The sequence below is a fragment of the Macaca mulatta genome, chromosome 1 (assembly GCF_049350105.2).
Source record: "Macaca mulatta isolate MMU2019108-1 chromosome 1, T2T-MMU8v2.0, whole genome shotgun sequence".
Classification (NCBI taxonomy): Eukaryota; Metazoa; Chordata; class Mammalia; order Primates; family Cercopithecidae; genus Macaca; species Macaca mulatta.
The window spans coordinates 118044753-118059576 of record NC_133406.1 but is presented as its reverse complement, the minus strand read 5'-3'; the positions used below and the strand labels follow the sequence as shown (position 1 = coordinate 118059576).

At 38.8% G+C, this 14824-nt stretch overlaps 1 pseudogene; it reads left to right on the top strand.

The window, feature by feature from the left end:
* Nucleotides 1–1116: 1116 nt before the first annotated feature.
* LOC107000594 (DENN domain-containing protein 10 pseudogene) lies at nt 1117–2195 on the top strand (annotated as a pseudogene).
* The last annotated feature ends 12629 nt before the right edge of the window (nt 2196–14824 follow it).

Here is a 14824-nt window from a genome sequence, read left to right as displayed (position 1 = left end):
TTATGTTTTATTACATTCTCCTCTCCCTGTTCTATTTTTCCCAAAGTGGTTTGTTGGGAAAGATTTCTTTTTAGTATTTTATGCCAGCATCAAGGGTAACATTAAAAAGTATTCATATATCATTTCTTCCTGGGTATTATTATTATTATTATTATTATTATTTTGAGACAGAGTCTCGCTCTGTCACTCAGACTGTAGTGGTACGATCTCAGCTCACTGCAACCTCTGCCTTCCAGATTCAAGCAATTCTCTTGCCTCAGTCTCCCAAGTAGCTGGGACTACAAGCGCATGCCGTCATACCTGGCTAATTTTTGTATTTTTAGTAGAGATGGGGTTTCGCCATGTTGGCCAGGCTGGTCTCGAACTCCTGACCTCAGGTGATCCACCCTCCTTGGCCTCCCAAAATGTTGGAATTAGAGGCATGAGCCACCATGCCCAGCCGAGTTTCAGTTTTTCTTATTATATTCTCTCTAGTGAAGTGAGACCTACGCGTTCTCTTTGAGGATTTGGCTGAATGAAAAGAATTGAGCAAAGCAGAATTTTTACATTGCAGTGCTGAATCCATTAATGGGCTGTGGAATCAGTGTATGAAAATGTAAACTGCAGAATTTATTTTAAAATTGAAAAGAAGGCTGGGCATAATGGCTCATGCCTGAATCCCAGCTCTTTGGTAGGCCGAGGTGGATGGATCACTTGAGGCCAGAAGTTCGAGACCAGCCTTGCCAACATGGTAAAACTGTGCCTCTACTAAAAAATACAAAAATTAGCTAAGTGTGGTGGCATGCACCTGTAATCCCAGCCATTCAGGAGGCTGAGGCATGAGAATTGTTGAAGCTGCTTGATGGAGGTTGCAGTGAGCCGAGACTGTGCCACTGCACTCCAGCCTGGGTGACAGAGTGAGACTCAGTCTTAAAATAAAATGGCCTGTTATGGGGGCGGGTCCTACGGCGGGCGGGGCGGGACTCCGGTGCGAGGTGGGTCCTGCAGGTGGCAGCCAGAGCTGCGCACCGCGGTGGTGGAAGATGGCTGCGCGGAGGTGGTGGACACTGAGCTAATGCTTAGAGTCGGGCTGATCCAAAAGGACACAAATGAAGAAATTCTGTGGATGTGGTGTTATCCTTCCACGACAGCCACATTAAGGAACCTGCTGCTGAGAAAATGCTGCCTTACAGATGAAAACAAACTTCTCCATCCCTTTGTCTTTGGTCAGTACGGAAGAAATGGTTTTATATCACAACAATTGAACTTCCAGAGTCTTCTATTTTGAAAAAGGTGACTCATTTTTCTGTTGTTCTGACCACCAGAGATTTTAACCCAGTGAAGTATGCTGCCTTCACTAGGATATTGTGTAGAATGTACCCGAAACATGGGAGCCCAGTTAAAATGATGGAGAGTTATATTGCAGTTCTCACAAAGGGGATGTGCCAGAGTGAAGAAAATGGCTCTTTCCTTAGTAAGGATTTTGATGTCCCAAAGGCCTACCTGGCTGGCTCCATCAGAGACATTGTATCTCAGTTTGGAATGGAAACTATTCTCTTACACACAGCACTGATGCTAAAGAAAAGAATTGTGGTGTATCACCCCAAAATAGAAGCGGTCCAGGAGTTTACCAGGACTCTGCCTGCCCTGGTGTGGCACCGACAGGACTGGACCATCCTTCACTCTTATGTGCACCTCAACGCGGATGAGCTGGAAGCCCTGCAGATGTGCACAGGTTACATTGCTGGATTTGTAAACTTGGAGGAGAGCAACAGACCAGACCTCTATGATGTGTTATTGAATCTGGCAGAGAGTGAGATTACCTTTGCTCCCCTTGCAAAAGAGGCCATGGCAATGGCCAAACTGCACAAAGAAATGGGTCAGCTAATTGTTCAGTCTGCAGAAGATCCAGAGAAATCAGACAGCCAGGTCATACAGGATATTGCTCTAAAAACGAGAAATCTTTACCAACCTACCACTGTTTTCAGAAGTTTCGGCTGATGGAGAAAAGAGAGTCCTTAATTTGGAGGCGCTAAAGCAAAAATGATTTCCGCCAGCAACAGAAAACTTCCTTTATCATATAGCAGCAGCCGAACAAATGCTGAAAATCTGACTGTGTGACAGAATGTATCACTGATGACTGATAGAAAGCCCTCTTTCACTCTGATTATCCATTAACTACATAAAGTCCTGAAAATAACAGAGAAACTGTTATATATTTTTAATGATTTATTTGCAGGTATTGAGATTTGACCTGAAAAACAATGAAACACATGAACACACTTCTGATTCTCTCCCAGCTGATTAGTTTCCTGCCTGCTCTCAGTGTTGGACAAAGTGCTGTAACTACTTTATATAACAATACAAAACAGCTAGAGGTCCTGGGGTAAGAGAAAAAAAGCACATCATGACAAATGCGAAGCTTTCATTATTACACGTTCCAGTTTGTCTCACTGTGTAGTCATAAGCTAATGGTTTACTTTCAGAGAGCTGCCTGAAACGTTGCTTTGTATTCTAGGAAGAACTTTAATTCCTCCTGAGAAACTCTACTTTCTGAGCCCAACTGCTAAGTTTTCTGTGGAACTGTCTAGAAGATCATTCAAGAGAGCCTGCAGTTGCACTTTCTTGTAAAAGTTAAAAAAACAAACAAAAAAAGGTTTTATCCGGCTTTTGAACATTTTGCCTATGAGAGTTTTGCATATATTTTATACTTGAGTAGACAACTTTAATAATCCATATTTATACTATCACAGATGTAAGCATTTGGCAAACGTTCAGCCATTAACACTCATTTGACCCTGTTAGCAATATTCTTTTGAAAAAGGTGCAGTCCTTATGTGGTAAACTAAGAAGCCCATTGAATATAACAGTGTGTGGGACTGGAACAGTGACCTTATATTATTGCTAAGGGAATATGAGATTAACTTCCTACAGGGGTCAAAACCAGAGAAAGGCTTCCAACAACTTTGGTGAAAGTAATTTCGCCACAAGTCAAGCCAACTGTTTGTATTCATTTATATACCTTTTTCACAGCTGGAGACCTTAAAATTGCCAAATCAGCATGGAGGCCTCAATTACGTGCTTGTTAGTGTGTCATTCATGTTGGTTGTAAGGGATTATTTTCACTCAGTACTGATGTCCTTGGAAATCTTACCTGGAAGCATGTTTGCAAAAAACATTATTGGATCTTTCATTTTTTTCTTGGTATTACATATTTGTTAAATAAAAATTAAACACCCTCCCTTTTTGAGTGAGGGCAGGGGAGGACCTGAAATAAGACGATGTTTACTAAGGCAAATAATAGAAAATTAAATCTGCACTTTATGGAAATGAATAATACTAACATGTTTTTCCTCATTTTTTTTGTATTACTATACTAGCTAACGATCAAAGTTGTTAAAATTATAAATTTATGATGCAGAAATAAAAAGGAAATATTTTGATATTCAACTAAAAAAATAAAATAAAATAAAAAACAAAGTACAATAAAATAAAATTGAAAAGAAAATACTAAATTTGAATATGTGTAATATACGAGGTGTTATTTTCTGTATACTGGGTTTCAGTATAATGACTATTTCTTATTTTACTTGTATTCAAAATTAAGCAAGTGTGCTTTAAGTAGAGAGACTATAGATCTAATCCATCTATTTTCTTGTTTTTCTTTTTGATTTTTTTCTACATTCTACAAATGCTACTGTTGAGAGGTGAATACAGATCCCATCAATGTCTGATGGTTACTCAGCATTTGTGTGGAGTAGCCACACATGTGGTCATCTCTATGTTGAAAACCTGAGGTCAGAGTAGACCAGTGGTCCTTGTCATCTTCAGTTGTGTATTAGAATATCATGGAAGTCTTTTAAAGGTACTGATGCTCAAATCACACCCCATACCATTTAAGTGAGAATCTCAAGATGTCAGTTCAAGGCATTCATCTTTATTGAAATCTCACCAGGTGCTTATTACATGGTAGCAGATTTAGAAACAATGAATTAACTAACCTGATTTCCTCTCATTTTCTTTCCTATCCTCATTTCTCTCATGATTGCCTTCATTCTCTGTGGCTCTATGGATTTTAGTCTTTCTTCTGACAATTTAAGTTAAATCTCTCACTTGGGCTGGTTTGAGGCTAAGACTATCCTATAGATACGTTCTTGTCTATCATCTTGTGTAGACATAAAGCTGGTCCCTGGACTCACTTCTCTCAAAGTTAATTCATGAAATGCTCTCTTATTTCTCTGACCTCAAGATTCACCTTAGTTGTGCTTTAGACTCTTACTGAGCTTGTAGAAGTAGATATGTGAATAAAAGGAGAATGTACCTCATGGTCTATGCAGGTTCAAAGTCCTACCCTGCCCTCTGCATCTACCTTTGGCTGAGGTCCCTTTGAAATGTCACAAATGTTCTCCAGTTAATGTCAGCTAAGTAAGTCCATGAGGAGCAGACACTGAGTCCCTGGAAACTTCATCCACACTGGCATAAGGTTGCCCATCTACAGCTGAAGATACACCTAACTCCAGGCTAGCAGGGAACTCTCATCTGTGATCCAGGTTCAAATTTAGTTTTGATTTTTTTGTTTATTTGTTTGTTTTTGTTTTTTGAAGGAAAGATGTGCAGAGACCAGCTCGGTTGGGGAGACCCTAATCCAGCGGCACTAGAGGAATTAAAGACACACACACAGAAATATAGAGGTGTGGAGTGGGAAATTAGGGGTCTCACAGCCTTCAGAGCTGAGAGCCTCGAACAGAGATTTACCCACGTATTTATTAACAGCAAGCCAGTGATAAGCATCGCTTCTATAGATTATAGATTAACTAAAAGTATTCCTTATGCGAAATAAAGGGATGGGCCAAAATAAAGGGATGGGTTTGGCTAGTTATCTGCAGCAGGAGCATGTCCTTAAGGCACAGATCGCTCATGCTATTGTTTGCAGTTTAAGAACACCTTTAAGCAGTTTTCCACCCTGGGTGGGCTAGGTGTTCCTTGCCTTCATTCTGGTAAACCCACAGTCTTCCAGTGTGGGTGTCATGGCCATCATGAACATGTCACAGTGCTGCAGAGATTTTGTTTATGGCCAGTTTTGGGACCAGTTTATGGCCAGATTTTGGGGCACCTGTTCCCAACATGTCCCCCTTATTTGATTTGCAAAGTTATAAAAGCAAAGGCAGCTTTGTCACAGTAAGCTACTTCTTGCAGGATTCAGGATCTGCATCTGCAGACTATAGAAAAACAAACAACACGGATTAAAAGCACAACCATCATTGAAATCACAGAGTTTCCAAGTGTTTTTATCCATGTTAATGTGTTACTAGCTGCTAATCTGTCTGCAGCTCCTTCAAGCACTCCTGTTCCTGGCATTAAGGTCAGGTGTGCCTGGGAGGCTTTAAATATTTGTTCTTTTAATTTTGCAATATCCAAAGACAAGTTTGTAGAGTGTCTTTCTAGATGCTTTTTTATTATTTCCCAAATTTTGATCTTATTAAGAGTTATTAATAGTTTTCACAAATCCTGATGTTTAGCTCCTACAACGGGCCATATCATTTGAGGTTGAGGTGCCCTATACTGCCAGTTTTCCAGTAATAGGAACTCTTGCCGTACTTCTTGTCATTTCTACCATTTGACTGTTTTGTTCAGACCAGCTGAACATAGTGTGGCCGTGGCATGCAGACTGAGAGGTGCAATTCAAGCTAAACATCCCCTTAGGGGACCAATTAATAATGATTCTGTAGGAATTGTTGTGCAGCACCTTTGCCTGTTCTGCAATGCAATCTTCCTAAACAAGTACATTCATTTTTTCTAACTGGGTTCAATTTTGTTTATGAATAGGTTTTTGAGGGCGGTATGCCTCAATTATAGGAGCAGATTTATTATGGTAAATACTGAGACCAGAAAACATGTGTAACTGTGTCATAGAGTGATTACATCCAGGCATTATTGCCAGCCATGATTGATAAATATGCCCAATATGTATAATTGTTTTCCATGTCAGCATTTGTTGAAGGAATACTCATGGCAATGGTGATCACCACCATCATCGTTACCATTAAATTACTCATTGTGACTGGTTGTCCCACTTTCCTCAGGTTTTCTTCCACCATCTGTGACAACTTCTTGATCTGTCCACAGGTAGGTGGCTGTGTTCAATGGGTGGTGCTTGTGACAACTGAGGTCCTCCTCAGTATCAGCCTCAACATAGCTGCAACCAGGGGGTCCTTGGGATCCTCCTGGAATCTCTTCCTTGGCATCTGGCTCATGATAAGGTTTCAGGTGTCTTGATAGTATCCAAATTGGCTGTTGGTTCGGTCCTGGAGAAACACAAGCATAACCTGTACCCCAAGTTATTATTTTACCTACTTTCCAATTTTTTGTTATTGGATCTCTCCACCAAATCAGTTGTTCTGCTTTTGTCTTTGCAGCTGGTTTCTGTAGATGCTGTTCAACTGCTGATAACATCTGGCCTTTGGGCAGGCTCAAAAAATTTAAAGTTAATAATGCTAGATTCAATTGTGTATGGGCTGTCCCATAATCCCTATTTCTCCCCCTTTTTTGTTTTTGTCATCAGCTGTTCATCTGCATGAAATTGTAACTAAGCATTTTCAATTAACTGTGTGGAATGAACCATGTATGATGAATCAGAAATTATATTAATAGACATATCAAAAGCAGTCAATACCTCAATTACAGCTACAAGCTCCGCTTTTTGAGTTGAAGTATAGAGCATCTGGAAAACTTTACCTTTTGATCCAGAATAAGAAGCTTTACCATTACTAGACCCATCTGTGAAACAATGAAAATGCTTAGCAGGCTGCAGGTTGTTTACTGCAGGAATTGTAAATGCAAACCATTCATAGTCTTGCTCAGCTAAGGGGATAGTAAAGAAACAGTCTTTTAAATCTATGACTATTGAAGGCCAATTTTAAGTCCTCTAAAGCCTCCAGTTTCTTTTTACTCTTTTTACTCAATTCTAACCAAATTGGCTTATCTGTTAACCATTTTAAAGGTATAGGTTCTGGAGGCTTAACAATGGCTGCCATCAAAAATGATATCCTAAACCTTGGTGGGAACTTTGTCTTTCCATTTGAAGTGGTTTTTTCAAACCTTGCAATTTTTTTCCTAGTCCCATACTAGGGGCATACTCCATTTCATGCATCATATGTTGATTCTGAGGGCTATATAATTGTTCTGGAATTAGAATTTGTGCTCCCCATTGTGCAATAAATCTCTTCCCCATAAATTTATAGGTACAGAAGTTATAATTGGTTGAATAGTCCCAGGTTGTCCATTGGGCCCTTCACAATGCAAAATATAACTACTTTGATATACTTCAGGGGCTTTACCAACTCCAACTATGTTAAATTGAGTGGGTTGAATTGGCCACGTGGACTGCCAGTGCTGTAGGGAAATGATTGAAATGTCCACTCCTGTATCTACCAAACCTTTAAATTTCTTTCCCTGAATAGTTATTTCAAAGGTAGGATATTTATCAGTAATTTGATTTACCCAATAAGCTGCTTTGTCTTGTTTATTTGTGCTCCAAATCCTCCTGTTTGTTTAATTTCACTTTTCCCCATTTCCACATACGACACAACCAGGAGCTGTGCTATGCACTCTCCTAGCTCTGCTTTCCAGGAACAGAAGTAGATATAACAAATTTGGATTTACCCATTGTAATCCGAATCAATGACTCCTGTATGTATTTGTACCCCTTTTAAATTTAAACTAGACCTTCCTATAATTAATCCTGTCATCCCTGCTGGCAAGGATCCACAGACTCCTGTTGGGACCTTTTGTGGGGGTTCCCCAGGCAGAAGGCTCACAGCTTTGGGGCAACATAAATCTACTGCAGCACTACCAGCTGTGGCGGGGGACAGACATTATACAGGGGTGAGGGAATGGTCTGAGCCGGAAATGCCCCGGTTTGGAATAGGGCCTGTGACAGGCCCCTCATGGCATTTCCCGAAATCAGGTTCCCATCTTTATCAAACTTAGAGTGACACTGATTAGTCCAATGTTTTCCTTTTTTACAATTTGGACTTATTTCAGGCTCAGCAGTTTTCTTTTTTCCCCTGTCTGGTGACCTGACTTGCTAATTTTTTTCTATATTCTTTTTTAGTATGACCATGCTTCTCCAGGAAACAAGCTCCAGGAAATGGAGTATTTCCTTTATCTACTCTCAGTCCTGCCATTGCCTGTGCCAACAAAGTAGCTTTATGCAGATTACCTCCAATACCATCACAGGCCTTGATATAACCAACTAAATGTGCTTTCCCTCTAATAGGTTGCAGAGCAGCCTGGCAATCAGGATTAGCATTGTCAAAAGCTAATAACTGCAACACTATTTCTTGAGCAACCAAAACTGCAATCACCTTTTTAAAAGACTCCTGTAACCAAGCTATAAAGTCCACGTATGGTTCTTTTGGTCCCTGTTTTACAGCACTAAAGGAAGGGTATTGTTCTCCACCTGAAGTGATTTTTTCCCAAGTTCTGATGCACACTCCTCTAAGCTGTTCTATGGCAGCATCCTGCATGACCACTTGTGCCTCTAAACGAGCCCAGCCGCCAACCCCCAAAAGTTGGTCTGCAGTTATATTAATTTGAGGTTGGGCCTGGGTGTTGCAAGCAGCTTGAATGGAAGCTTCATCTACCTACCAAGTTTTAAATTGTAAAAACTGAACAGGAGTTAGACAAGCTCGAGTAAGAGCATCCCAGTCAGTAGGAATCATCCGACTGGAAACAGCCATATTCTTTAACAGTCCCATTACAAAAGGAGAACCTGGTCCACACTGATTAATAACTTGTTTAAATTCTTTGAGTAATTTAAAAGGAAAAGGCTCAAGTGTAGCTATAATATTTCCCTGTTGATCTGGGGCGATGTATTCTAACAGGGAACTGCCAAGCCTCTAAATCACCCTCTCTTCTAGCTTGCTGAATTCCTGCCCGAATAGAACTGAGAGCAGTCGCTTGAGGTACTGCTCAAACAGTCACTGGGGCAACTGCTTTTCTCCCGTTGTCCTCTGTAAAAGAAAGATCTGGAGGGTCAGGCCACTCTTTTTCTTCAAAATAATAATGAGGGGGTGCAGAAGGGTAGGGATCAACCTCTCCCTCCTTTGCTGCTTTAGCTTTAGCTGGCAAACAAACCTGAACTGTAACCTCTTCTGTTACTTCATTATACTCTCCTTCCTCCTCATCATTAGTGTGAAAAGGTTCCAAGGTGGAATGAACCAGAGCCCACACTTGTCCCATTGTTACCCTGATGCTTCTGAACTCCCCTTCTTACTCACCACGGGGATTGCTTTAACAGTACTCAGGTGTCCTCCAGCTTAGTTTTCCACATTCTCCAACCATCGTTCTGGTGACCCTTTGACCTGGATTCGAGCCCCAAATTGGGCGCCTCTTGCCAAAACCAGCTCGGTCAGGGATACCCTAAACTAGCGGCGCTACAGGAATTAAAGACACACACGCAGAAATACAGAATGTGGAGTGGGAAATCAGGGGTCTCACAGTCTTCAGAGCTGAGAGCCTCGAACAGAGATTTACCCACATATTTATTAATAGCAAGCCAGTAATAAGCCTTGCTTCTATAGATTATAGATTAACTAAAAGTATTCCTTATGGGAAATAAAGGGATGGGCCAAAATAAAGGGATGGGTTTGGCTAGTTATCTGCATCAGGAGCATGTCCTTAAGGCACAGATCGCTCATGCTATTGTTTGTGGTTTAAGAACGCTTTTAAGCAGTTTTCCGCCCTGGGTGGGCCAGGTGTTCCTTGCCTTCATTCTGGTAAACCCACAGTCTTCCAGTGTGGGTGTCATGGCCATCATGAACATGTCACAGTGCTGCAGAGATTTTGTTTATGGCCAGTTTTGGGGCTAGTTTATGGCCAGATTTTGGGGGGCCTCTTCCCAACAGGATGTATTTCAATACTCCTGCAAATCCAAAACATTCTGAGAGGGACTTGGGCAACTTCAACAGAAGCAAAACTCAACAATGAATAATACTATAGTAGAAAATTATGGCCAAAAATACTGTATTTTTAACCAGCAAGATCATTGGGGCATTATTATACAACATCAGGTGTTTTTTGCAAAACTAGTTCCCATCCCCAAACAATAGACACTACATGTATTTGAATGACATTTTAGGAACAATAAATATTCTTTTAAATACTGCAAGTTAAAAATTTTTTCTGACAAAACTCCCTAAATACATAGGTCTAGTAAGGGTTTCCAACAGGATGATGGGTGAGGAATCCAGAAAGGAGTTACATTTAGAGAGTTCTTTGAGGAAAAGAAATCCACCAAAAATGTGTTTCAGTCAAATTAACCTGGACAAAGTTACATAGTATTATTCCAGCATTCTTTCCTGAACTTAAAAATGTTCTACTGACCAATACCTTCCTGTTTTTTCTGTCTACCAAAAGCTTATATAAAAGTCAGAATTTCTTCATCCAAGACCTGATATTACCCAATAGATGTTTTCATAACATGTAAATGTCATTTGCTATTGGGTTGGAATCATATGGGGAAATGGAGAACACGGGATAGATAAGGAAGGCAAGGAGGAAATTAATATTTGAGCACCTACTATGTGCTAGGTGTGTATTCACACTTTGAACGTATGATTCTAGAGGTGAGAGTGTTATTGAAAGGATAGTGATCGTTCGGAAGACAGCAGGAAATGGCTATTCTGTGAGAAAAACAAATGACAAGTTTAGACTGTGTACTAAGTTATCTACTAAACAGCAGGTGTCTGGCTCCAAAAATGTCTAGCTAATCATATACAACTAAGCCATTTCTTTTGCTAATTTGATGGAACCAAAATGAAATCCCAAAGACACAGTTACCAGGACAGATCTATTAATGCTACATATGCTGGAAATATGTAGAGCTAGATAAACATTCAATATTACTAGTTTTATTTTTGTGTGTGTTTCTAACCAAAGATATATCTTTGGAAGAAAATATTAATGTATACCAAACACACCTTATTTGTATCCACTGAGATGTTGATTACTAATTAAGTGGTTTTAAACCCTTATTTAATTTGAAGAAGAGCAGCAATATACATTACAATATTTGGGTACACTTTATTTTTGTATGGGTTAACATTCTGCTATATTTCATTTCATTCATTTTGAGAAACTTAAAACAAAGGGAAATCAAGGGTAATCAGTAGGTGATTTGAGGGAAATTTCCAACCAATATGTGAGTCTTGCAGTATTTCATTATACAGCCCTTTCTTCCCATTATTTATTTATTCATTTATTTATTTATTTTTGCAAATAAGTCATTTTGACCCAAATCCAGCATAGCTTTTCACCAATTCCTAACTTAAGACAACTAAAATTTACAATCATGTGGCAGTATAAATTTTAAAATTACAGTTCATACATTTTGACAATCAAGATAGTGTGAAGCACAAAAAAGTAAATTGCCCTTTAGCTGAATTACCTTTTTAAAATAGGTCTGCTAGTTAATCTATCAAAAAAAAAAAAAACCAAGTTTCACGTGTTCTTCAAATTCCTTTTGTAGTTGTCATCTGCTAGTAAAAAACATATGCAGGTTCCCAAGATTTTTTTTTCCAGTCTATTCATGACATTCAACAGAGCCCTTTATATGGAAATGTTAAAAACAAAAACTTCTAGGAGATTTATTTACTTTTGAATGGGTGTGTTGTTTCCCTTTGTTTCAGATATGAGGCACAAACTTCTGAATTTAAGCTCTGTAAGACATAGTAGAAACTTCCAATTTACAAACAAGGAATTCTCTGGGGTTTGGAACTGCCATGTCATGCAAAAAGGGAAAAATCATCTGTAAACTGGTACACTGCAATGTGTTAAGTGAGTCATGAAATGGCTGCTTGCCTTGGTGTGCTGAAGAAAGGTTTCTGTGTTTTATGTTTTTGTTTTTGAATAAGACATGCCCAAGTCATCATAAAACTCACCACAGGCCTCCATTACCTAAGCATCAACAATAGGAGGCCAGTGGCACACGCTTATAACGCTTGCAATCACAATATAATCTAAAGCGTGAGTAAACTTTGTTTTTATAGAAAACTGAAAAGAATCCCATCCCGCCCCAGCCCCTTCAATAAAACCCCAAAGAAACAGAAAAGAAAATCCTTTCGTTTCGATTGACTAGTGTGGCTAAAATTAGGTTTCTATGCATCACTGCTGCTAGGGTGATCAATTTTTTCCTTTCTCAAGAAAAGGGATGTTGTCATGCACCCTACAGGAACAGTGAAGCCACAAACCTCAATTCTGCATAGCAAATTCCATCCCAATTTCATAAAGACAAATATAACAATCTTTCCCTGTTTTGCTCAGCTTCTTCAAACTTTGAGATCAGGTTTAATTGACTATATATACTATAGCTCTATTAAACAGAATATCTTGATTCCCTAAAACCGTGACACTCATGATCTTGTGATGAGGTTTTCTCTCTACACACTGTAGGCCTTCAGATGTTGTTGCTTACTTTTTTTTTCCTGCAGCAAATTTAAGAACTCCTTTTCAGGCAAGCAGTGGTCTCTAGCTGTTGAAACACGTCCTTAGTGGATCACAATAGTTCTAAAACTGCCTTTCTAGTAAAGGCCATCAGAGAGGTAATACTAAACTGTGCATTTGCCAAATAAGAATATGAATTGTATAAAAGCTCATATTCCAATCCTAGATCAAACAGTGAAAGTTCTACAAAGTTGACTTCCATGTTTGTATAAAAGCTCCAACTGATTTTATGTATTTTGCTATGAAATTACCTTTGGGTCTTATAATCAGTATACCTCTACTCAGGAACGTGCAAATGATTTTCCCTAGTCAGAAATAAACTGACAAATTCACATTCTCCTCTCTTAAAAAAGTAAATAAAATAACATTATTCAAAATGTGAAATAGCTATAGACATACAATATAATTACATAGATACATATCAATACAGCACATTCAATCTGTCAAAAAAATTAATGATTACAAAGCCAGTATGGATGCTGCAATACCAAGAGAGATGTATGTACAATGATTAGAACATTTGTAATGCACTATACCTACAGGCAGTCTGTTTGTTAAATTACAGGTGTTTTCTGAACAAGGGAAAAAAAAGTAACCTGTGTTGTTTGAGGCTGGGAGAATAAAGAATGAGAACATTTCATTACTGTTTGGTGGCTTTGGTACTCATCTAACAGGCCATTAATATTCTCCCTCCTCCTTTATTGTTCCAAAAAAGTGATTTATATAGAAGTTTAGACTAGTGCCAAATACTACTATAGTTAAAATGAGAACAGTTATCATGGCCTAAATCTAATGTCCCAGCAGCTTTAAACAACCATGATTTATTTTCTTAAATCAAATTTCACCTCAAGCTGTTTGACAGAAGCTCATCAATACATGTGCTGTATTTCTTTGCATTTGTTGACAAATTGCACATATAGAATTCCAAACATTTCTCCTAGTAAGTTCAGTTACACAAATACATGTTCTATAGAACACCGAGAAGTTACTTTTGAGTTAAGTCCACAAATCTTCCGTAAGTTCAACCTAATCAGTTACCAGTTCAAGAAGATCTTGAAGGTGGTAAATTAGCAGGGACTTCAGATTTTGGAAATTAAAGGTGTCAGAATAATACTATCAACCAATGTTCCTGGCAGACTGAATTGAATTTAAAGAACCACTGAGAGTAAAACTGGTTTCAAATAAAGAGACACAAACAGATTTCCTGTTAAACCACACAGGATACTTTTTACATTGCCGGTTTGGACACTGAACATGGGACAGGGACACTAACCATGTCATCTTAAGGACAAAGAAAAGAATAGACCATGAGAATCAAATTTACAGTTACCAACTGTTAGGCAATTGGCATTTGTGGTTCATTCTCAGCCAGCCATTTTAGGCTCCACAGTCTTACTCTCTTAGATATTTTAAGATACCAGCTTTTATTTTTTAAGTTCTTATTCATTTTATTTGACAAAAAGGCAGCTTTGGCAACACATACCCATAATAAAAGTCATTTTAAAATTGTGGCACAAACACCAAGGAAAAAAAAGAAAGGAAAAGCTTAAACAACAACAACAAAAATATTAAGAACAACCTATAAAAAGTTTCTGGGTAGCAGCCATTAGGGTAATGTAGTGTCTGTTGGCATCTTTTTTGGCATCTGCAATTGAAAGAGAGGGGGAAAAAAAGAAAAAGAAGCAAAGAAAGGAGGAAAGACAATGGCACATGGCATTTCAAAAGAAAGGACTCCTGTGTGTCTTTGATCCTGCCTTCTGTACACTTCTCTGAGCAATCAAGCTGAAGGTAAACATCTAAAAGAAATGACACTTAACGATTAGACAGGCATCCATTGTCCCAGTCCAAAGTGAGACAAGACAGTATACTCTATTAAAAAAGAAACTATGTGTGTATCCAGAGCAACACATTTAAAATCATAGTATTAATACACATAATCCTTCAGCAAAAACTACAAACTTAGCTTAAGCTGATGATGGCTTAAATCGAACGATGTGTCCTGACTGTATCAGTGGAGAGAAAAACTTGACCAAGAATGGATCTAAGATAAAGCCCATTGTAACCTGGGGAAAAAATCAGGAGGGAGGTATGAATTGGGGGATGGGGAAAAAGGGAAATCAGCTTTGTTTTGCTCTATAGAAAAGAAAAAGAGAGAAAGAGAGAGAGAGAGAGAGAGAGAGAAAGCCTTATCATTGTGAGTGCATGACTGAGAATTTAAAATACATTGAGTCACAAGGTTTTGCCTAAAAAAAAGATAGAGAGGAAATGTGCTGGGACTGTACTTCAGCATCCTCTGTATTTCCTCTGAACAGTTTAAATAAAATCATAATATTTACCATAA